The 24,382-nt window shown below is 38.0% G+C and overlaps 1 long non-coding RNA gene across 1 annotated transcript; it reads left to right on the top strand.

Moving 5' to 3' along the window:
- Positions 1 to 4,174: 4,174 nt before the first annotated feature.
- On the top strand, positions 4,175 to 8,111 carry LOC116723284 (uncharacterized). The gene is made up of 3 exons (XR_004339954.1): positions 4,175 to 4,241; positions 7,545 to 7,616; positions 7,966 to 8,111. It is a non-coding gene; the product is annotated as an uncharacterized LOC116723284 (long non-coding RNA).
- Positions 8,112 to 24,382: the final 16,271 nt, after the last annotated feature.

Here is a 24,382-nt window from a genome sequence, read left to right on the forward strand (position 1 = left end):
AAGCAAATATGATGTAGGTCTAACTGACTCGAGACACCATCGCTAGCTAACAGCTAGTTCGATTGGCCTTTATTTTTTTATGCCCCGGTTTTTAAAAAAAAAAAACAAAAGCCGTGACTGTATGTCGCGAGATTAGTTTCTGTTGTATATCTAGAGTAACGGTAGTTACACTTCCTGACCACTGGGGGAGCACTAGGAAATGACACACAGAAACGAGTTCGAATAAGAAGCAGTTCATGTTGTTACCTCATGCTTGAGCAAGAATAGACCCTTTTCACATGACGTCACACAACTTCCGTTTTGGCTCGAAGCTGTGTATCCTTAGTTCCGGTGTACATAGTAAGTAATGATAAAGTTGTCTATTTCATATATATATATATGTCATATATATATATTATATATATATATATATATATATATAGAGAGGAGAGAGAGAGAGAGAGAGAGAGAGAGAGAGAGAGAGAGAGAGAGAGAGAGAGAGAGGTATAAATCTGATCTGACAGCATATGTTGATCAGACAGATCACCGGAGCATGGAGTTTACACAGTCTCTAAAACATTTGCCTAAAATAAGATTTGAAGATATATCACGATTTGCAAACCAGTTCTCTCTGACAAAAAAATCTAAATTAGACAAAGGCTACAAATTCTTCACCGAACAATACCTGTTTGACTATGAAGGTAGGTATTTTTGTTTTGCGTAACCGTTAGCTTAGCATTAGTGAATTTTGTTAGCTAGCTAACTACGTGACATAACTGTTCCTTAACCAGAACTTTTTACTGTTTTTGAACTATAACGTTTTAGGCTCTAATCTTGATCAGATTATTAAATTATAGACTGGAGTTGCCACTCATCCCATAAAATAGGGATTTGTTTGTTATAAGCAGAGATGTCCGGTGCCGCCGCTGCTTTGTAATGCCTTTAATCGGACCACTTTTTCGGTAACGAATAATCTAACGAGTTCGTATTTCAAATCCAGTAATCAGATTAAAGTTATTTATCCAAATCATTGCACATTAATATTTTCTTGTGTATTTATTTTTATTCCTTCTTTGCGTCTTTGGGAGAGACTCTGTGACAGTTAGCAGTGACAGAAACATGAACAGTGCATGGAGATGCGCATTTTGTTGCTGGAAAAACAGAAATATCGTCAAGCCCAACTGTTATTTGTGGCTTTTGTCTTGTTTTTTCTAAACTTATAAAAAAGTAATAAAAAAGTGAACCTCTAACGTTACAGCGCTGACAGGCGGCCGTGTATATCTTTCCTAACTGTGGCTAAAGCTGCTGCTAGCTGGTTTACTCATGATCAGAGGCTGGTTCCTTTGAATACAGTTGGAGAATGGTAAATTGACAATGACTTATAACGGTTATCTAGCACGTAAACACTGTTTTATAAAACACAGAAAGTGAACCTCTAAACGTTACAGCGCTGACAGAGAGTATATTTTTCCTAAATGTGGCTAAAGCTGCTGCTAGGTGGTTTACTCTCCGATCGGAGGCTGTTTATTTTATACACAGATAGAGAATGGTGAATTTACAATGATTAGTAACAGCTATCTAACACTTAAATGCTGTTATTATTAAACTTACCTTTTATTATATCCTTAAGATTATAAGAGCACGGCTTTTCAACCGGATAGCTTCTCCTGTCTTTCCTCATATCATGACACTGTGTTTCGTTTTTTTATGAAAACGGGGATGTAAGGTAGCTTATAAATTTTCACAAAAAAAATAGTCAGCGAGCCTGCAAGCCGAACTGGGTCTCAGTAACATTTTTTTACGCTCAGTCGGAAAATTCACGGAGCTAAGCTAAGCTAATAGGCTGTAGCTAATGCTAGGGTAGCTAGCGAGCTAGCTTTCGCAAGTGTACTAACGCCGAGATCTTACCGAATCGATTTTTTTGAAATAGAAACAGAAAATGGCTGATGTTGAAAAGCTCAACATAGACAGCATTATTCAACGTCATTCAATTCTCAATTCTGGAGAGTCCTTTGAGAGCTCTCAGCAGTGGTCTTCAGGCTTCAAATGCTGTCCAATGGACTCCAGAGGCTGAAGCTGCTTTTTTTTTTTTTAATCGCCCCGCAAGGGGTCTTTTTCGGGTCCGGGAGTCGACGTGGATTCATGCCAGCCACTGTAAACGGTGCCGGTGTTGTGCGCAATTCTGTTCCTCTGTGAAAATCTGCCCCCTGTGTCGGGAGCGCGCATTACAGCCGGAGAGGCGGATCTGACCATTTTCACGGCGCTTCTGATCGATTTCTCGGTAAAAACAACTCAGTTAATCATGTCAAGCTTGTAACATTTAGTTTAATCGGCAGCTATTGTTTACAAAATTGTAAAAATAATTAAATAAACGAGGTCTTTTTACGCTGTTTTGTGTTATTTTAAACGCCAAGAGAATCGGTCTTTTTCCAACTTTTGTCACTTACGCCTGACAGAAATAAAAGTCAGTCACCAAAACACAGTTTTCCAACACGTAGTGTGTATAATTTTTCATTGCTGATATAAGAGGATGGCTGAAAGCATGGCACAAAAATTAAGACTTCCTGAAAAGACGAGAGCGTGGACTTTCTGGTAAATCCCTTTCTAATGTAAAATATGACAGATTACTGTATTAAGGAAATTTCTAGTATACTACAGGCTATCACACATAACAATTTTTGAGAATTTGGCAACAGTTGCCCTTTATTCCCAAACGTTATGGGGGGAGGAGAGTAGAGAATGGATATTTCAGCTGCCTGAAATAATCTGTTCCCCTCCATAACATGGGAACAAATTAATTTACCAACAAGTCTTTAACTCTGTTTATTCCTCTTATCATCAACAATAAATCCTGTGAATTTGGTAGCATTTGCTCTTTATTTGACAAAGTTATGAGGGGGGAACCATATATTTTAGTAACCTAATATAATCCGTTCCCCCTCCATAACATGGGGAAAAAATAAGCAAATCCTGTGAATTTTGAAACTGTTGGTCATTATTTGTCTATATATCGTTTGAAGCAATTAATTATTTGATATTTTGAAATCTAAGATGGTTATAATAAATATTACTGTTGATTTGATTATCTTTATGTAATGTATGTTCTGTTTAAATGTTTATCTTCCAAGTTACAAATATTTTGCAGATATTACATCTAACAATGCACCTTACAATATAAACACATACGGTGTTTTCTAGAAAGTCAAAAATCACGTGGTGCTGTTCCTCCAATCAATTATGCAAATGTACAGGTGTTGGGCAGATTGTTAGTCACGTTTTGCTTTAAGTTAAGCCAACTATTTCAGTAAGTCGACACTTTTCTTAAATATGGACAGTGTGGAATATGAAACGCTCTTTAACTATAAAGTTAAAGGCGAATATCCACCGCAGTCAACGAAGCAAAGAAAATATGTCATTGGAAGGAAAGCCTCGTCGTACAAGATTGAAGGTAATTATCTTCATCTTCCAGAGTGATGCATTGACGGTAACCTCTACTTTAATAAGTAGTAAATAGTGGAATGCATAAGTTATCTAAAAACAGATAACATTCAATGTTTTTTTTGTTATTGATTTACTGCTGCATTTAATTTTGATTAATATGTGTGCACACACGAACGTTACTCCACGTTATAATGCAGGAATAACGCACAATGTTCTTGACTGCGGTTGTTATTCATGTGAATTACACTTGTACTCCAGTTCTACTTCTAAGTTGTGTTGTAGAAAGATTCCCGTACTTCTACATTCATCAATAAAAGAAACAAAATCTAGCAAAGTGGACAATTGTGAATAAAAACCAGTACGTCAACAAATTCACAGACATTACTCCTTCAAATGAGCACTGTTTATTTTTTTCTCCAAAAGTAACATTTTAAAATAAATATGCATTTGATAATGTCTTTCTTCATGTTCTGTTTGTTGCATGCTTCTTGTTTCAACTTCTATGTATAACTCGGGAAATAGTATACATTTGCATATTTGTAGAATTATAAATGTATTTTAATAATAGAATTTCATGCTTCAGTCATATTTGTATTGGTGTCCTTTATCTTTTCCAAGGTAATGACCTCTTCTATGTTAAACACAAAGGCAGTTTGTCCTCAACAAAGGTCAAAGTTGTTAAAGGTGCTGAGGAAGCCGAAAGAATATTTGTTGACTCCCATGCTAGCCCTGCAGGTGCACATTGTGGACAAATAAAAACAACAGATGCCATCTCAAGGAGATTTTATTGGCCAGGAATGTCTGTGGACATCAAGAAATGGGTATGCTACATAAGCAGTGGACTAAATAAAGAATTTTCTTTCGTAATACCAAATACAAGATTTAAATTTTAGGAAAATAAATGTGTAAGCCTTATTTGTTTTACCAATATGAAACTATAATTGTCCATAGGCCTGTCGCGATAAACGATAAATCAATTAATCGCACGATAAAAAAAACCTACCGACGTCATTTCATTTATCGGCTATATCGCCTCTGCCTGTATTTTTCTCTTTCTATTGACGACGCTGGATGAGAAGGCTCCATTCCGGTGCTATCCACTGACCCCTCCCTTCCTCATTTTTTAGGAAAGGAAATATAAGGAAGGAGGAGGAGTGGACTATTGCATCAGGTAGTCAGCGTGCACATCATTTTGTACTACTGCAGCTTTAAAGCCCCATGAGGAGTTAGCAAGGTAAAGAAACACTATCTCATATTGGGGGAGGGGAGAAGGCTCGAAATGGAACTGGTTTCAAAGCCGAACGCAACTGCTGCAGTGTGGGAGTATTTCGGATTCAAACCAAATGACCGAGGCGAACCGCTGAACCTTTGCGAGCCAATATGTCGCATTTGTCATAAAACAGTAGCAACTAAGAGGAGCAATACAACCAACTTGCACGTGCACCTAAAGCACAACCATCCAACAAAGTATTTCCAGCTGGGGACAAAAAGTACAACCGGTGGCCCATGTCCGACTTCAAGTACACGACAGTCAACCGTCATTGAAGCAATTAATCGACAGGCAGCGTACAAAAAGGACGGCGCAAAGTGGTGCGCGCTCACAGACAGCGTAGTTCGCTTAATTGCTAAAGAGATGTTCCCATTTAATATTGTTGAGAAGCTGGCATTTCGAAAAATGTTGCAAACATTTGATAGACAGTATGAAATCCCCGGAAAAACATACATATCACAAACGGCAATTCCACAACTGTACAGCAGTATTAAAGAGGACATACTGAAGGAGATAAAAGACATTTCATTTTACTCTGCTACGTCGGATATGTGGTCAAGTTCAAATATGACCCCTTATATGAGCTTGACCATTCACTATATAGCTGCTGACTGGACCCTGCACTCTAAATGTTTAGAGACCAGATATGTCCCAGATAACCATACTGCTGACACCCTGGGAGAAAACCTGAAATCTGCTTTAGATGACTGGGGACTGGATGAGGACAAACTGGTCTGCATTACAACAGACAACGGTCCTAACATTGTCGCTGCAATAAGAAATCTTGGCTGGCCATGGCTAAACTGCTTTGGCCACAACCTCCACCTTGCTGTTTCCCATGGTCTAGACTCTAGACAGTGACAAAGAGCGGACAGCACGTGCCATAGGACTCTGTAAAAGTTTGGTCAACACTTTCAACCTGAGCTTCTTTAAAAAAAGAGACCTGAGGAAGGCACAGAATGAAGCTAATCTCCCTCAGCACAATCTCATTCTGGTGAGTGATTTTTTTAAAGTCATTTATTCATTCGTTTGTAACTCAAAATATTCAGAAAATATTCAGATATATACAAAATATTCAGATTCAGATATTCAGATTCAAAATATCCATGTTTATTTTTTTGTAGCATGTAGACCAGTAGAATCTAATTAAGACTGTTGTCTGGCAATAATTTTACATATAACAACACAAATTATTAAGGAGAATTAGTATCATTTCTTTAAAGAAGTTGAAATACATTAACTAATAAAAATAGTATTGTTCTTGTATAGTAATATTTTTTGCTAGAGCCATTTTGGTGTTATTTCTACTTGTCAGGATAGGGGGAGTAATATTTTACTCGTCACTGGTGAAGTTTGGCCCTAAATGGGTAACATAATAATAATATTTTTTTAATAAAAGCATTTTCAATATCCCACAGGATGTTGTCACACGATGGGGCACTAAACAGAAGATGATCGAGAGGGTGTTGGAGCAACTCCCAGCCATTAGACGAGTCCTGGTTCAAGACAGAAAGCACAGCCATCTCAATCCAACCTGGCAGGATGTTTTGGTGTTGGAGTCCATCAATGCAGCTATGAAACCACTGGCTGACTTTACAGATGTCCTTTCAGGAGAAACATACGTCACAGTGTCCTCTGTTAAGCCTGTGCTAGAACTGATTAAAGGCGACCTTCTCTCTCCAGGCCCTGATGACAGCACACTGACTGCCAGTATTAAACAAAACATATCAAAGATACTGACTGAAAAATACAGCTCACCTGCCATCCAAGACCTCCTGACAAAGGCCACCATCTTGGATCCAAGGTACCGTGGCAGCATGGAGGAGGCAGGGTCATTGGATGACGTCAAACATCAGCTGGTGCAAGAGCTACTGGACTTAAAAGGGCCAGAAGTAAGTGAAGAAGGTGTAAGTGGTGAGGGTTCCAGCCAAGCTGCTGGAGGAAACAAAGATGAATCTACAGCTGACCCACCCACCAAGAAGAAGAGGCTAAGTGACCTTCTTCAAAACAGAAGAGCTGAACTAACAGTTCAGACACAGGCTACATATCCAAAAAGAGAGCAGGCTGATGCAGAACTGACAAAGTTCCTTCAAGAAGATGTTATTGATGCCTCTTGTGATCCCTTGATGTGGTGGTGTGTCAACCAAAGAAGATATCCTTTGATGGCAAACTTGGCTAAAAAATACATGTGTATTTGTGCAACAAGCACCAGTTCAGAGAGAATGTTTAGCACAGCTGGAAACATTGCTACTCCTGAGAGATCCTGCCTTAAGCCACACAAACTCAACATGTTGGTATTTCTTGCTCAGGAATCTGCCTGACTAAGGTAGCTACAGATTTGCTTAAAGATTGTTGAGGCATCTGGTCTTATTTAAGAATGTGATTTTATTTCTTTGCACTTTTTGTTTATAAAATGGCAGTTTTGCCCATCTTTATTTAAATCTAATGATATACAGACTTCATAATCTGTACTCTTTTGGTTGAATGTAGTTTTTATTTCCACTGTGGTTTTATCTTGTGCTTAGTTTTTATTCAAGTGCATGTTTTGTTAACAGAGACTGAGAGTCCATTTTATTTTTATTTCCGGTTGTTTTATTTTGTTAACCAGTTCCAGTGTTAAGTGTTCTTTTGAAAATAAAGTGTATTTATCTTTGGGAGGAAATGGCATGCATTATTATGTCATTTCCATTAAATCAGTGTAAAAAGGTCTTCAAACAATACTATCGTTTATCGCAATAATTTTTGAGACAATCGCTCAGCAAAATTTGCTATCGTGACAGGCCTAATTGTCCAATAATGTCAACTTTGCATGTGTTAAATTCTTGTTGGTTTTTGTGTTTCACTCACTTCCCAGGTCTCTGAGTGCTCATCCTGTCAGGCCAGTGCCCCAGCACTGAAACAGCCATCAGATTATACTCCCATAAAGGTAAAGTAATTCATAGTAAAAAGAAACTGTTTTAGTGAGACTACATGGTAGTGTGCACCAGTGGAGTGGTTGGTTGTCCTGCTTTGTTCATGTTCTCACAAAGGGCCTACATTTTGAACAAGTTGATGTATAAAATTAAGGAATGTATTTTTATTATACTAAACATTTTACAATATACTGAGAACATATTATTTTAGCTTGACAAAATACTGCTTATGAAGCTGCTACCCCCGCGACACGACCCCGGATAAAGCGGAGGAAAATGAATGGATGGATGGATATACTGCTTTCAAAGATTTTCCTGTTCTATTTTTATTTATTTATTAATCTATTAAATCTTTCATTTAAGGTTACCCATCCCTTTGAATTAATTGGGATGGACCTCATTGGAAAACTGGCCGAAACAAAATCTGGACACAAGTATATTTGTGTCATGATTGACTATTTTACTAAGTGGCCACAGGCATATCCACTAAAGAGTAAATCAGCACCTGAAGTTACGGAATGCATAATTGAGTTTGTGCATCAGTTTGAAGCCCCCAAAAGGATTTTGACAGACCAAGGACGAGAATTTGTAAATTCTGTAAGTATTTATTTTGAATCTCTTAGAGAAATTTAACACAATGAATGTCCTCCTTCACACTATTTTGTTCGATATGTTGTTTAAATATGCAGTCTATTTTGTCAGAGCTATTTGTTTATAAATTTTCAGATAAACCAGGAAGTGTGCAAAATTCTCAATATCAAACGAAGTCTGTGTTCCCCATACCATCCCCAAACAAATGGGTTGGTTGAAAAAATGAATGGGACCATTCAAAGGTGAGTACTATCTCTAATCTATACATTTTCAAAGAAAGATCACAAAACAAGATGTGTATTTGCTAAACTACTTACAAAATAAGGCTAATTGTAAGAAATCACGTTATGTGTGACATCTTACACTTTTCATGTATTTTAGAGCTCTGAGTAAGGCTGTGGATGGCCATCCACACACCTGGGAGGAGTATTTGGATGCTGTGATGTTTGGGATACGCACCAAAAAACAAATAACCACACAGTATTCCCCATACTTCCTCATGTTCGGAAGAGAGGCACGCTATCCCTCGGAAGTCCCTGAACATTACATGGTAGGGTTATGGTCAATCTTTCCATTTCATGGTATTGTATTTAAGTAAAAAATTCTATTTTTCAGTTACCACTTGAGTTTCTTCAAAAACATTTTATGTTTTCTTGCATAGTCAGGAAGACTTTGCATCTGAATTAAAGTTCAGTGAGGTCATGAATTTTTGTAAAGCATCTACTTTAAGTGCATCATTCACAAATGACTTTATTCTGAAAAGGTTTTCAGAATTTTTTCTATAAATGTGAAAATTGCGTAAACCATTTCAAGAGACATTGTCAGTATACTCTCTTCCAGAATATATTGTGATATCTCACTGTAGCATGCCATAAATATGATGAGTGTATGCTTTCTAAATGACAGATTTGAACTGACACTTGAAATATTAATTTTGTGTTTAAAGATTGATGGTGCTGTGGAGGACATCGTTGGAGTGGAGGAGTTAGCAGAGGACGTCAAAATACAAGAAAGCCTGAGGAGCATTGTCAGCGACAGTGTTTCCAAAAAACAGGAGAAAGCAAAGGGCAGAGCACAACACATTGGCACTGTGTTTAAACCTGGTGACCGAGTGCTGGAGGCAGAACATACGCAGTCAGCAGAGAAAAGGTGGGAAATTGGATGCTGGTTTTCTCGGCCCCTATACAGTCATCAGTATCCAAGGCAAAAATGCAGATATTCAAGATGATAATGGTGTGATATTCCGGAAGATAAACACTGACCATCTGAAAATCTGCATTAGAGAGAGTCCCCGACTGCCACATTGTTTAAAAAATCAAGGAAGCAAAATAAATTTTGCTCAACCCCTGGCTGATGCAGCACTACCGCCTTATGATCCAGCATCATCCCCCCCTGTTCCAGCATCATCCCCCCCTGCTCCAGCATCATCCCCCCCTGCTAAAGCATCATCTCCCCCTGTTCCAGCATCATCCCCCCCTGCTCCAGCATCATCTCCCCCTGCTCCAGCATCATCTCCCCCTGCTCCAGCATCATCCCCCCCTGCTAAAGCATCTGCTACCCAGAGAAAATCTCTAGCAGAGAAATGTAAATTTTATTTAAAATTCTTATAAATATATATCAAAGCACATAAATTTCACTTTGTATTATCATACACATGTGTTTCACAAAAACTGTCTGTCTTCGTACTAATATGCTTTCGTCTCGTTTTAATGAAAGAAATAATTTCAGTCAGTGCAACAAACTGCTTGTTTTTTTGTTTTTTTTGTGTGTTTTGTTTTTTTGGGGGCGTTTTTATTTTTTCTCCTTTTCTTACAGTCTTCCAGGATAGTGTTATGTTGTATCTTTTAACCTCAGAGGGAAATGATGATTAATATTAAATATTGCATATTTACTTATAATCAAAAAGGGGGAAATGATGTGGAAAATTACAGTTAGGTCACACCTGCTAGTTGTATTGCTATATGTTTATTCTAAGTTCTGTATATTCCCACCAAGTTAAAGCTGTTTGGGTTACATGCACAAGGTTGGACGTTGTTTTTCCCCAGCTGCATGGGAACCAGTCTGATTCCCAGGCTTTGGATCCCTTTGTACAAAACTCATGTGTTTCTCTGCCTGGCAGAGCTTTCCGTTTCAGACTTGCTTCATTACTGACTGTCCTGTGAGCTCTCTGAGTTGTGCACAATTCATAAACCTGATTGAGTGATTTCACCTGAACAGTGCTTGGAAATAGTTTTTTTTCCACGACACTAATAAATAATGTGTGAATGTTCACAATGTTCTAAGCAGTCAAACTCTATGTAAAACTCCAGCAGCCATTTTGTTATCCCACTGTCTGGAATTGGTTTAAAGGCCTATTTGTATTCAGAGATGCACAGACAAAGCAGAATGTGGCTTTATAAGGACTCAGACTCCAAGGACTCTTGCATTTTAATATACTTGATATATTTTATAATCCTGAGCACATTCATTGTAGCTCTTCCTGTCATCACTGTGAATATGTGTGAATAAAGCTGTAAAAAACATTAACATGAACGTTTCCAGGGACTGAATGCCCGTTCTTTAATAGACTCCAGCAATGCTCTTATGCAAATTATTTTTCAAAAGGGCTTCTGGTTGTTAGTTTAATGTCCTATACTGAGACGAGCTCATTATTTTGTTGATAGGGCTGCAGCTTCAATGCACACAATGTAACCCTGTTTACAAAGTCATTCAGAGATGGTTGAGTTCATGTGGAAAGTTTCACACCACAGGACTCTAAAGGAGTCTTTAAAAGAAGTTTGACTAGAAGTGATGCTACAAAATAAAAAATCAGTTATAAAGGAACTAAAGAGCGCCTTCCTGTTGTTGCTGATAATTGCAGCACAAAAGTCGCCAAAGTTTGGGGTCTTTCCCAGATACGCAGCCTCACTCTTGGAGTTGTCAGCTTTAATTTTCCATTTTCAAGGACGCACAAAGAGATCAACAATGTTCATCAGCAATGTGACAATATCTGCCCACACAGGGCTTGTCAGCCACCAGAAATGAGATGATATCTCCCCTGGTCCCAACTTGCTGCTGTATATGAAGAGGAGGAAACTAATTAGAAATGATCCATAGCACCATAAATTAGCTTCTCCTGACACCGGTTTCCCAAACCGCATCCTTGAGTGTCTCCATGCAGCAACAGCTAAACTCCCCCACACTGACTGACTGGTAACAGCAGAAACTGATGTGGGATTTTTCCACCCTTCTACTGTTGATCTCTCTGAACCCTCAACAATTGCTTCAGTTAGATCATGAACTGGCCAAGACTCCCATTATGTTCTCATAACGATGAAACTGTCTTTACAGGTCAGTGCAGCGTCTGCAGGTAATTTATGCACACTTTGATGTAAATCCATAGCTGTTGGATTAGAGAGTGATCCATGGACTTGTCTGTTAAATGTTGGGTGAAACTGAGGTGGTTTTGTTCCAGATTGGTAATCACAAACGGTGACCTGAAAATGAAAAATTGAGGACACTGGCATTACACCCCCCAAGGTCTAGGGGTTCAGGGGCGGTAACATAAAAATGTGTCCAGAGATAAAGTGGAATGAAAAAATGATTTATTACAAAAAGAAGGTTTTCACAGAACCAAAACACAATACAACTTAACCCAATTAAACAAAAGTAAAGGACCAACAAATTCAGAAATCACTGAGTGCAAATTAAATAACAAATGTTCAAACACATTAGTCTGAAGTAACTCAAAACAACCCAAAAGAAAGGACAAAAGGGAACACCAGAACCTCCCAAACACAAGCCTCTAGCTTGTTTGAGATTTATCTAAAGCAGATTCAAATCACATAGCAAAATAAGCAAAAACAAAATTGTTCAAACTGTCCGAAAACAGTTACCAACACGGAAGGTGGAGGTCAGCTTTACACAACCTCTTCCTGCAAGCTGCCCCACTGGAGGACTGAATTCAGATGTCTTTTATATAGTGCAGGTGGGCCTCATCAACGTCTGATTGGCTCTGCTGATCCAATGGGGTGGCTGCTCTCCTGCAGCCTCTAGGCAGCCAATCAGAAAGGTGTGCCCGCACAGCTGATCCTGCATAACAGAAAAAAAAACAAGGAGCCTGCACAGCCTCAAGAGGCCAGGGGCCGTAACACGCTCCAACAGCATTTCATTTTGTTTTGTTTAGCTCCTATAATTAAAAAACCTGATATCTTGATCACATTTAGGCCTGACACGTTTATAAAACATTTTAAAGGGGCAGTATTATGTATTTTCTAGGCACATAATGAGATTTTATAGGACAATCATATAATTATGTTACCCTCAGTTGTTATAAAATTCTAAATATGTCAAATATGACTTAAAAGAAATTTGACTTTGTAATTTAATGCCTTGAAATTGGGCCTCTATCTCTTTAAAAACTCCTGTTTTTCCTGATGCTCCGCCTTCAGGACATAACATGGCTCCTCCCCAGCATTTCACTGAGAAGTAGCTCCTACAGTATAATGAGCCCAGCAGATGTGCAGTTCATCAGGTGTTTGCTAATTGCTGCTGGCTAGTCTAAAGGAGCTGGGAACTGCAACTCAAGGAGGAACTTCATCCTCGAATGTGGAGCTAGGTCCACCCAGGTGTTTTGCACAGCTGAATGGTTGCCATGGAGATTAAAGGATATTTTTCAAGCATGCATGAAAGCACCAAAACAACACACCATGTATGTTTTTGAAATAAAATAAAGCGCAAACATTTTTTACAATAACACTGCCTTTTTATCAACTTACTCATTATAAAGAAATAGGCCATCTCGCTGAGGCTGGCGTCGCTGACGTATCCTGCTTATCAGATCGAAAACCTAGTAAAAGAAATGCATCAGCAAAGCCACAAGGTCCCTTTGATCAATGCCAAACCAAATAAAGGGAGACTGAGTCGGACGGAGAGATGGATATTTGCAGCTTGAATAAGGAAGAGACAGAAAATAAACCAAACTATTTATTATCCCACATTAGTAGTACAATAATTTTAGAGCATTCATCATTTGCTTTTCTTAAAATCTCTGATTTCTTTCTTGTGAAAAGACAAGCAATCTATCATTTTCTCATATTTTTGGTTTGTTGTCACACTTACATTTTTCAGATACCTGAAAAAACGACAGAAATAACCTGAATAAATACAGAAAAAGCAATATGCACACAGAACTATTCTCCTTCATTAATTGACAACATCCAATAAGTATTTTCTGTCTGTCCGATAAGAAAAAGAACAAAACATGGTCAAATAAGTAGCTGCGTTTCCATTGACCTAGTTGAGCAATTTGACATTTCAAAAATAAATTTACCTAACACAATTTTCTAAAAAAAACAAAAAAACTTACATTTTTCTATAAAAAAGTTTTGCCACTTACAGTGAGGTGATTTTTCAGCCACATCAAAACGGATTTTTTTTGCAAAACTATAATGGAAACATTTTTTTCAAATCACACGAGCTATGCGATCAACAACTGGATGTTGCCATGACGCAAACCACGGAGAAGACAAGAGGAAGTAGTTAAGGATGACGTGGCATGTTTTTTAATTATTTATCTCATAAACAAACGTATTCATGTGTGATTTTAATCATGTTTAATGGAAACACTGCAATTGCGAAATTGTTTTTTTTTTTCAACGTTTTTGGAATATTAAAAACGCAGCTAGTGAAAAGATTTTTGATTAGCTCAAGTTAGTGGATTTTTGTTACTGATGTTGCTCTGTACAAGTTTATTTCTTGTGCTCTGCTCTTCATGTTTTGCTATAAATTATTTTTGCATTAGTCTTTTTTGTCAGTTTGACCCTTTTGTGTCTTCAGTCCTGTATATTTCTAACTTTCAGTCGCCATCCCTCAGTTTTCTGCTCACGTTCTTCCCCAGCTGAACTTCATTCTCCTGATTAGTCACACCTGGTCCTCATGCCGCTCATTCACCTTCCCAGTAATTTATAAGCTTGTCTATTTTTTTTTTACCTCCTTGCCAAATTTATCTATTGAAAATTAATTTAAACAATTATTTTCAATTTATATCCAAGTCTTTCTTACTTTAGTTTTATTAACTTTTATAGGTTCTGTGACAGAAAACGTCCATGGTTTATGTGTTCATTACATCTAGTTGATTTAGACTCGGTATAGGAAGGTATAAATATCTTTTGAAGCATCATAACAACATTGCACCCCAGAGCCATAAACGTTTTCTCAAGGTTAAAAAACATGATTTTGTATTCTGTGGTCTCTCACACAAGTTGTGACCTATGCAAGCCAATGAGATACAAAGTGATTGTTGCAGGAATTTGTGAGCTGGAATCCCAAACAACTTCATAAAACGCTTACATCACTTTGTGCTGAATATTTTAATTATTTTTTACTCACTGTGCTGTTATTATGGACCTCACGTCTTGCTCATTTTACACAGTTGGGAACCTCTTTAATCAAAAACACAATCATCTTTTCGACCCTTTGTGCATTACATCGGCCACATTATACTAATTGGCTTAATATGCTGTACATGATGCAGATGAACATATCTAGTGTAGCTTCCAGGGAGACCTGGAAGTCCTGCTGCTGCATTGCCATTCACTGATTTTAACATAAACCCCCTGCTTATGTAGCTTATGTGTGGTCATTAATGTAGTCATTATTTTGCAGATATTCCATGCTGTTGGTTTTACTCCTCAGCCTCACCTTTGCATTACTTCTCACAAACGTATTTCCTCTTTAAAATGGGAAGAAGAGACCTGAATATGTACCAAACATGAGCAGCTGCTTCTCCTGTTAAAAAGAATCTGATTTTATAAACTAAATTGATAAAAGTGCAAAGCATCGTTTTGAAAATTAATGTATGGAAGAAGATTAGAGCCACTGAAGAAAAAATTTGACTTTTTTTCTTACATTAATCTTCTGGAATCAAATCTGAAATCTAAGAAAAAAAGTCTCATTCTTTCAGAATCTGATGTTTTTGAAAGAAAACTCAACACACAAAAGATATTGTGTATAAAAAACTTGGTAATACCCGCCAACAGAACTCAGTGCATGTTTACGTTAACTTAGCAATGTTTTTCTTATATATTCAAATAATGCTTCCTTATCTCTAAAGTAATTAAGTAAATGGATAAGACATCCCATCATCCATTACAGCGACTCATTAAAAGACTTAGATGCTATTCTGAACGTGATTCCCTCCAGTCTGATTAAAGCATTTGCATGTCTTTAGTTTAATCTGCTTTGTGAAACCAGTGCAAAAAAATTGAGGACTTTACTTGCAAAACATCTGCAAAAAAATTGAAATTGCTCTGCTTTGTAAAAATCCAATATTTCCTTGTTTAAAAAGTTTTTTCAGTTCCTCCGGCTTTTGTCCTTGTTGTTGTTGGTTGTTCTTTCCTCCAAATCGGCTTCTTGTCACTCCAAATGTTGCAAAAGTAAATGTGACATTTTTTTTCTTCCATTAGAAATGTTTGAATGGATACGACAGGTTTATATTAACACCAACCTTAATGCATATTCATTAGGATTCTTTTGAATGCATATCAGATGATTTAATGGATCATGATGTATTCAATATCATTACTGTGTTTGGGGGGCATAAAATGCATGGCACTGTGAGCTTCATTTATAAAAATGAATTTATTACATATGTATATGAAAACTACTAAAAAGAAGAAAATCCTGATGATTAGCTGATGCAGCGTTCTCATCTTCATCAGTTCTGTGCTGTTGTATGATTTAATGTGCTGATATCAGCAGAAACTTTTCAGTTGTGCCATATAAAGCTAGATATACCTGTAAGCAGGATGCTCACATCCTGCTACAGTGCCAGCAGTAATGATTTTGTCTGGCACCTATTGTCCTTCATGCAGTCTGGATGAGTCAAAGCATTTCGGACTGCAGCTTCACGGAGAGAGGTCCGAGACAATGTGGTGAAGGTAAAATGATGAGCGTAATTAAAAGTCACCATAAACTTCAGATCGATGCACATGACTTTAAGATGCTGTTTAAAAAGTCTGGATGTTTTTGCAGAAACGATCGATAGGTGAGCCGGGGGTCAGCGGGCGATCAATGGAAACAGCCAGGAATTTGTCAGAGGAGACTTGTGAGACGGATTCATTATCGATGACCACCCACTCTGCTAGGAATGCTGTTTCCACTGCTTTCTACGCCTTTTAACATTCAACACCAGTGACTGGCAGGATTACCAAAACACACACACACACACACACCTAAACCCTGTTTATCTCATCTCCAGAGCATCCATCCATCCATCCATCTTCTTCCGCTTATCCGAGGTCGGGTCGCGGGGGTAGCAGCTTCAGAAGGGAGGCCCAGACTTCCCTCTCCCCAGCCACTTCTTCTAGCTCCTCCGGGGGAATCCCGAGGCGTTCCCAGGCCAGCCGAGAGACATAGTCCCTCCAGCGTGTCCTGGGTCTTCCCCGGGGCCTCCTCCCGGTGGGACGTGCCCGGAACACCTCACCAGGGAGGCGTCCAGGAGGCATCCTGACCAGATGCCCGAGCCACCTCAACTGGCTCCAGAGCACAGAATAGCAATTTGGTGGAATTTGATTGTGTTTATGCATCATGAATCAGTTTGAAGAATTTTTATCTTTTTCAGCTTATTTATCGTGCGTGATATAAATTAATGGGATTACAGGGATTTTAGTTATGCAGGCATTTACAATATCTGCACAAATGACAGATTTGAACTTTTTATTGCAATATTTTCTTGCCTTCACTCCCCTTTGAGATGGTCAGACCATGTAATTAGATTTTTATTGTGTTCTCTATCAATATAGCAACTCAATATAAGCACTGACTTAATGGTAGTAAGAGGGTTAAAAGTAAGCGCAGTTACAAAATAACGCTTTTCAGTAAAACATTTTGTTTATTGTAGATTCAACTGTTAAAATACATGAATGAGAGCAGCAGTTTAGATAAACCATTTTAAAATGCAATTTATTTGAGCAAAAACAACATAACAGCTGCAAAGCACTTATTTGTGAATGGCAGCATGACCTATAGTATGTTTTCTACTTTATTTCTAGCTTAATGAGCAAGAACTAGTTCAGATTGGAGATGTGAAACTGGTTCTATGAACACGAATCAATTCATTTTCAACTGAATTAAGTTGTTAAGACTAAAACTAACTAAAAACCAAGGTGGAACAACTCAGGCGATATGATTACCAGTAAATACTTCTTATATTCACAGGATTACTCAAATGTGATGAAAAAGTTTTTTTACAGCAGACTTGTGTTTTTGTGGATAAATGATGAAAACAGTATCCTGAACGGCTGCTCATTAGAGATCTTGTTTGTTGCTTATGATTGCATTACAGATGTTTAGCTGCTGTTTATCTGCTCAGTCTTAAAGAACTATAAGGAAATCCATATAGCGGTTCAACATACTTTACTCTGACATTACAGAAGTGGCTGTATGGTCATTTCACCTGTCACTCTTTGTGCTAATAAATCAGATTCCTGTTCTTTGAAACTCACTTTTAACCAGGCTGCCTCCTCCACGTTTGCACATCTTGGTGAGGAATCTCATTAAGTCAGTGCCACCGAATAACATTAGTCATCCACCGAATCTGTCTTTGCTCACTGAACTACATTTTTTTAAATAAATATATATTAACCATTACAGAAAAAATATAATTTTATAAGGAGAATCAAAGCCAAAACTGTGCACAATAATAAAGTTAAGGAGATTTAAAAAACAGTAGAAAGAGCAAACCATAAATGTTAGTCTTAATTAAGTCAATTAAGTCAGAGTCAAGTCTTAAGTCTCTTGTCCTAACTTCACAATTTAAGATCCCTTAAAGATTTATGGTAAGATTCTCACCCTAATCCAAGTCAAGTCTCTTGAATAAAAATTGCCCCAGACTTGCCCCTTACAGACTTCAGTGTTAACCTGAAGTTGGGGCAAGTATCTCACCCTTATTCCACGTCAAATTTCAAGTCTTTAAGGGGCCAGGTCCACTTCAAGTATCAAGACTCTCACCTTAGCGCCAAGTAAAGTCTCTTGTCCTAACTTCAGGTCAAGTCTTTAAAGGGAAAATCCTAGTCAAGGATCAAGTCTTTCACCCGAACTCCAAGTCGACACTGTTTGACAATGAAGTCTCAAGTCACTCTTTCTAACTTCAAGTCAAGTCTCATGTCTATAGGGATGAATCCACTCCAAGTCTGAAGTCTGTTGCCCTCGTTAGAACACAAATCTGAAGTTTCTCACCTTAGCTCCAAGTTCTATCTCAAGTCTTTAAGGGGCAACTCAAAGTAAAGTCTTATGTTTTTATGGGGTAGATCCAAAAAATCAAGTTCCTCGCCGTAATTCCGTCTCAAGTCTTTGACTGAAATTATTATTTTCTCCTTAAAACTGACAGTGCACTTATAACTCTCTTTCTATAGGTTGAGAATTTAAACCTGGATTGTTCTATAAGTCTAAATTAGTACATGAACAGTTCATCATTATCTTTAAATCAAGACATTTTCATAAACTATTATGTCTTAGGCCCTGTTTACATGACAATGATCCACATGACAATGTCTTACATGAAGACGTTCTAATTACAACTTTTGTTTACACAGTAACGGTACACATCGAAAACGTGTAATGCTCTCGCCACGCCACTAGTTGGTGCTAGGTTCTTTGAAACTAAGTGAACATGTGTTTTTCTTAAAAAAAAGTTCTATTTGAAAGCATGTCGATTCGCGTTTCCCCATCAGGTACCGTTCCCCCAGATACTGGGGGGAAACACATTATGTGGATCTGATTAGTGCACAGTTTGTAAAAAAGTGGGATAACTTTGACGGTGTCCGTAGTTCTCTAGATTAGAGCGCTGAACAATCACACGTGTATTTTGCCACCTGGGCGGTGAAGAGACGCTGGGAGAACCGTAACTGATGGGGAAACAGAATGGGCTCTTTGCACCTCAGCTTCCGCGTTCAGGGAAAAGCGGCTCCATCGTTTCCGATCTATTGAAAAAGGCCCTTTCCACTGGGTGTTTGCAGGGCTTGTCCAAGGTAACAATTAATGATGAACATCGATCCGAAGCCCCGACAACTAAGCTGGAGAAAGGTTTTAAGATGTTCGCCTCGTTATACATTCACAGATACAAAGGTGAGTTTTACTTTCTTTAAACTTTGTGGCTAACATTAGCTTTAGCTTATGCTAGTAGGCAATATTCTCTGACACTTTTCTTGTAAAAATGTGCTATTTAAGTATCTAAACATTTTTCCTCCATTCTAACGGACAATGTTTTTACCTTATGTTCAAGTATATTATGTGCGTTTATTGTCGTTGGTGTCAGAGACCAAGTAATGGGAGATTTTACGGTTCAGGCTTTTTGCTTCTGAAGCCTGAGGAACAACAAGCCCATAGCTTAACAGTAGAGCAGCTCTGGTGTCGGAGTTCTAGTTCAGCTGACTGTTCAGGTTCAAAGTTGTTGCTTTTAGTAAAATATGGCCGTGTTCCTTAAGGTCTCCGTGTTATTTCGCTTTATTAGTTTTGCATGTTTCTTGTGAAGCAGGACGGTGTTTACAGCAGTGTGTACAGGCGGATCAGTAGCTCGGCTGCCTGGCTCTGGTCTGCTCTCTGGTTCCCATAAACTCTTTCAGGCTGAATACAGAAGTGATTCCATGGAAATAACACAAGAGGCTCCTTTACCTTCTGCTTTAGGCTGAAGAAGCTGATCCGGAGTGAAGTGAAGGCTGTAAACTTTGCTGTGCGGCGTTAACTTTAACTGGTAGCAACGAATATTTACAAGTTTTCTTGATTCAGGACCGCTTGGAAATCCATGAAAACTTAAAAGTCCATTATATTAGGAAGACAACAAAGTGCATAGTATTGTTTTATTTGTGTCTGAAATACAACTATCTTTTCTAGCTGTCATGGTAACTCAAAGCGGAAAAAAGAGAGCCGCATTTGTGCATGCAGGTTGTGACGTTAGCTCAGCAGCTGCAAAGAGCCCATAGTAGTAACACCACCATTGTCAGTAGTTTCTTTTTCTGTGGATTGTAGGAAGCAGCTATGTTTTGTGTCATATGAAACATTAGCTATGGATTCCCTGACAGAAAAGATCAATTTACTCTGTTTACAAGACGACGGACACCGGTACGTTTTGGAACCATTGCACTCTGGAACCCGTTTTCAATCTGTGCCGTTGTCAGAGAAAACATTCGGTGGTTTTATGTAAACGTGCAATAGAAACACAACAAAACTCTTCCATTTTCATCAGAAATTGTTGTCGTGTAAACAGGGCCTTAATCATTCAACATTTACTTAAGTTAAGGCCCCCCTACACCAGTACATTTTCAGCTGAGGCCCCCCCTCATATGAAACATGCATAAACACTCATGTGTAAGCTACAGCGACAGAATTAAAAAATGAGTGAACAAACCTTCTAAATAAAAACACATTTATTTTGTAAAGATGAAGTCACAATTATATTTTATTAACCTTTAATTCATTAATTTAATGAATAACATATAACAATAACATAGGCCCACCACTTTAATTTTAATAACCTTTTTTTAGCCACATCAGTGCTTTCGTCCAGTTGCAATGCGAAATAGTCACTTGCTGGTACCTGGTCCAAAAGTTGATTAGAAACGTCCCCTGCCATGTCACTTATTCGTCTACACACCGTGTTGTCCTAAATGGTATAGCATCCATTTTCTCTGCCGCGTCCTCACCAAGCATTTCCCGAACCATGTCTTTGCTTGCTGGAAGTAAGAAACCTTCTCCGTCGGTGTGGGGCTTCTTTGCCCGAGCTTTGTGGTACGATGCCGCATAGGATGCTCTCATTGCTCTCGGGACGTTAGCTTGCTGCACAAATGTTGTCGTCTGCTTCGTTATTTGTTCCTCCTTGCGTTTGAAATATTCCACTGACTTTTCAGCCTCCGCTGGATGTTTCTGTTGTAAATGCCGTTTAAGTTTGGACGGTTTGAAGCACTCGTTTGAAAGAATTTCGAGGCATAGCACACATTTAGGGCACTCCTGTCCATTTTTGTGTGTGACCGTAAATCCATAGTTAATATCGTCCTTTTCATACTTGCTCAACTTTTTTGGCCAGTTGCAGCTCCTCTGTGTTTGATCAGATGTTTGTGGATTGGTGGGGTCTTCGCCAGGTCCTTTTCTTTTCAAAAACTTGTCCATGTTAACATGTTTGCCTGCTATCTGTTTAGCACTATTATTTTCACGAAGCTAATGTCGGCTCAAGGCTAGTCAGGTTTGTTTACGAGTGCGTCATGGCTATGCCAACCAATTAGAAAGAGATGCATTATTTAAAAATATTATTTGTAAGCTTCATGTGAATGATTTTCATAATGCAATTATACCCAGACAGGAATATTTTTATTATTTTTATTCAATAAAATTATTTCATGTATAACTTTTTTTTCCCTCCATCTTCCCGCGGCCCCCCTTGCGGCCCCCACTTTGAAAACCACTGATATAATATTTTCCTTGTTAGCATCATAAATATCCATTAATACTCTTGCAAAACAGAGGAGTAGCCTTGAATTGATACTGTTGGCTAAACAAGGAGAGAATGTTGGAGTTGGGTTAGATTCTAAGTCATTAATGATCATTTGAACAGACATTTATTATTTTGAAGCCACAGCCAACATGAACAGATTATGACATCCCATAATAATCAATCGATGGCTAATGATCAAGCTCGTCCTTTCACAGTAAAACATGTACAGTGGCTCACATATCGGCTTCCTGTCATTATTCTTACATTTTAGACGGACTCGAGTCTCAGATAAGGAGTCCAAGTCCTTAAGGCACAAGTATAATTAGGATCTGAGATTTTTTATTTTTGCAACTTCTTAAGGGTCAAATTAGATTCTTAAAGTCACCAAAGCCTTAAGAATGCACTCCATGTGATGTATGACTTCTCTCTGAGCCTCTTAGGAATGAGTGATTTTACCCCATTCCACTGAATAATGCATCCTGCATGGAGCAACGGCCACTTATTGCCTTGTGGCCTTGAATTTCTATCATTTTATTTTAAGAAGTCACAGAGTGATCTCCATTAGAAGTGGGTGTATCCTTAACAATGATTTCTCAGATTGCTTCAGAGCTCTGCATTTACCCCCTTTAAAAGAAGCCCACCCTTGATTAGTCACGTTCTACTAATTACAGACCGCCCTCTGCTGCAGCCCTTGTCCTGCCACTAAACAGCAAATGGTATTCATTACAGGTGATAACATTTTTATCCTTTTCACTCCCATTTTGGAGGATTCAAATAGCTCCACAGATGGAAATGATTGTAATTTATTGAGGGCAGTTAGCGGTCGTCACTCCATTTTCAATTGCAATGCCGTTCTACTGATCTGCACTGGTGCACCGATCAAACCAACCTGCAGGATAAAATTGAAAAACAAATGGTTACATTTGATCTCCTGTATTTTTTTTCATAGTATTTATCTCTCTTGTCTTGTAGAGTTTCACAGCGTTTGATTCTTAGTTTCATTTAATTTTCCCAGGAGATAATCTACTGTGAGCTGTAACCAATGATCACTCCAAGTGCAACAAACATCTGCTTGAGATGTCGGCGCTGTACCTGAAACTTGAAATGCAATTATCTCGACATTCCTCAGAAGTTCAGGGGCAAATCTTCATGTTTTTATATCTTTGTGGGCAGATGAGTGAGAATTCCTGCTTTCATTTTAGGCGAAGCTGTAATCACTCGACTTCAGACTGTTGGGAAACATGTAATGAAGAGAGAGAATATGATCCTTATTCTGACCCAATTACTTCAGTTTCTTCCTCATCCAGATTTCGTCTCTAATCCTCTGTGGTATAATGTCTGAGGTCGTAAGTATCCCACACTGAGATCAGTCAGACTTTCTAAATATTTGATTTTGTGTCCAATGGTTTCAGTTCCCAACTGGTTTCATAATTTTAGCTCCAAGGCCAGATGCAGTTCAGCCCAAAATGATTCATACCCCTGGGAGACTTTTAATTTGACTTTTCTTCTGGTTGTAAATAAAAAAGACCTTTCGAAAAGAGAAAACTATTTTTGGAAAAAAAAATGTTGTTTACATTTTAATACAAAATAAATTTCACATCTTTATTCCAGCTACATTCACACTGCAGCTGCCACTTGCTCAGTTTTTGTTTATAAAATCAAATCAAAAGTTATTTGTGTGGCAGATTTCAGCAACAAGGCAGTTCAAAGTGCTTTACATCATAAAAACATCACTAAACGTGAAACTAAATGTTACATTTTGTCACATCATCAAAATCATCAAATACGTTGGTCAATGTTCCAGTTATTATGGTTCAAAAGCAACTCTAAACATTTAAGATTTTAGCCTTTATTTAGAGGCTTATTATGTATTTTCCAGTCACATAGTGCTGTTTTATATCACAATCGAGTAACTTACCTTCTGTGCTTATAAAAATGCTTTCTACATAAAAGTTGACTGAAGGACATTTGATTTTAATTAAGCTCACTCTCCATCTTTTTCTTAATATTTAAACATCTTGCTTCAGTTGTTCAGCGATAGATTCTTGAACTTACCTGAGTTCTTCAGATTTCCTCTGAATTAACTACGTAAATGAACTAAGCAGAATCCTATAAAAACATTTTAGTGTGTTTTATCTCAATAATAAACTTATTAGGTTAATTTTTTCATACAGTCTGTGTGTTATGAAGTCTCTTGAGTCTTTGTAGGTTAAAAAAAAACTTCTCCATTTTCATGTAAATGCCATTGTTTACTAAATTATAATCACTATTCATTTTAATGCAGTTTTTTTTTCTCAAAACCTTTGAAATTATCGTCAACATTAAATGCTAACTCTTTTTTTTTTGGCCTCTGTGGAAACCTTCTGACTTTTTCAGCCCCGAGATGATTCTCCTTTTGCAGCACAGAGGAATATAATTTTTAATTTTGTGCTCCATCATCCCATTAGTCAATGCAACAAGCTTTCAAGTTGGCTTGTGCTGCTTTTTGAGTCGGCACCAGGACCCATTAGGCTGCGCAGGATATAATTTTCATAACATCAGCAGCAAAAGCCAATGAACTACTGCCAGTTTTATTGGAAAAAGAATCACTTTCTGCATTGTTTATGCAGGCGTGAGGTGAATTACAGGACCTGCTCCTATGAATTGAAATGGGGTTTTATGTGCCTAGTTAATCTGTGCCATAAGTGAACCGCAGTGAGGTCAGCGCACACATGAATCAAGAGC

Source organism: Xiphophorus hellerii, chromosome 1 (genome assembly GCF_003331165.1).
Source record: "Xiphophorus hellerii strain 12219 chromosome 1, Xiphophorus_hellerii-4.1, whole genome shotgun sequence".
Lineage (NCBI taxonomy): Eukaryota > Metazoa > Chordata > Actinopteri > Cyprinodontiformes > Poeciliidae > Xiphophorus > Xiphophorus hellerii.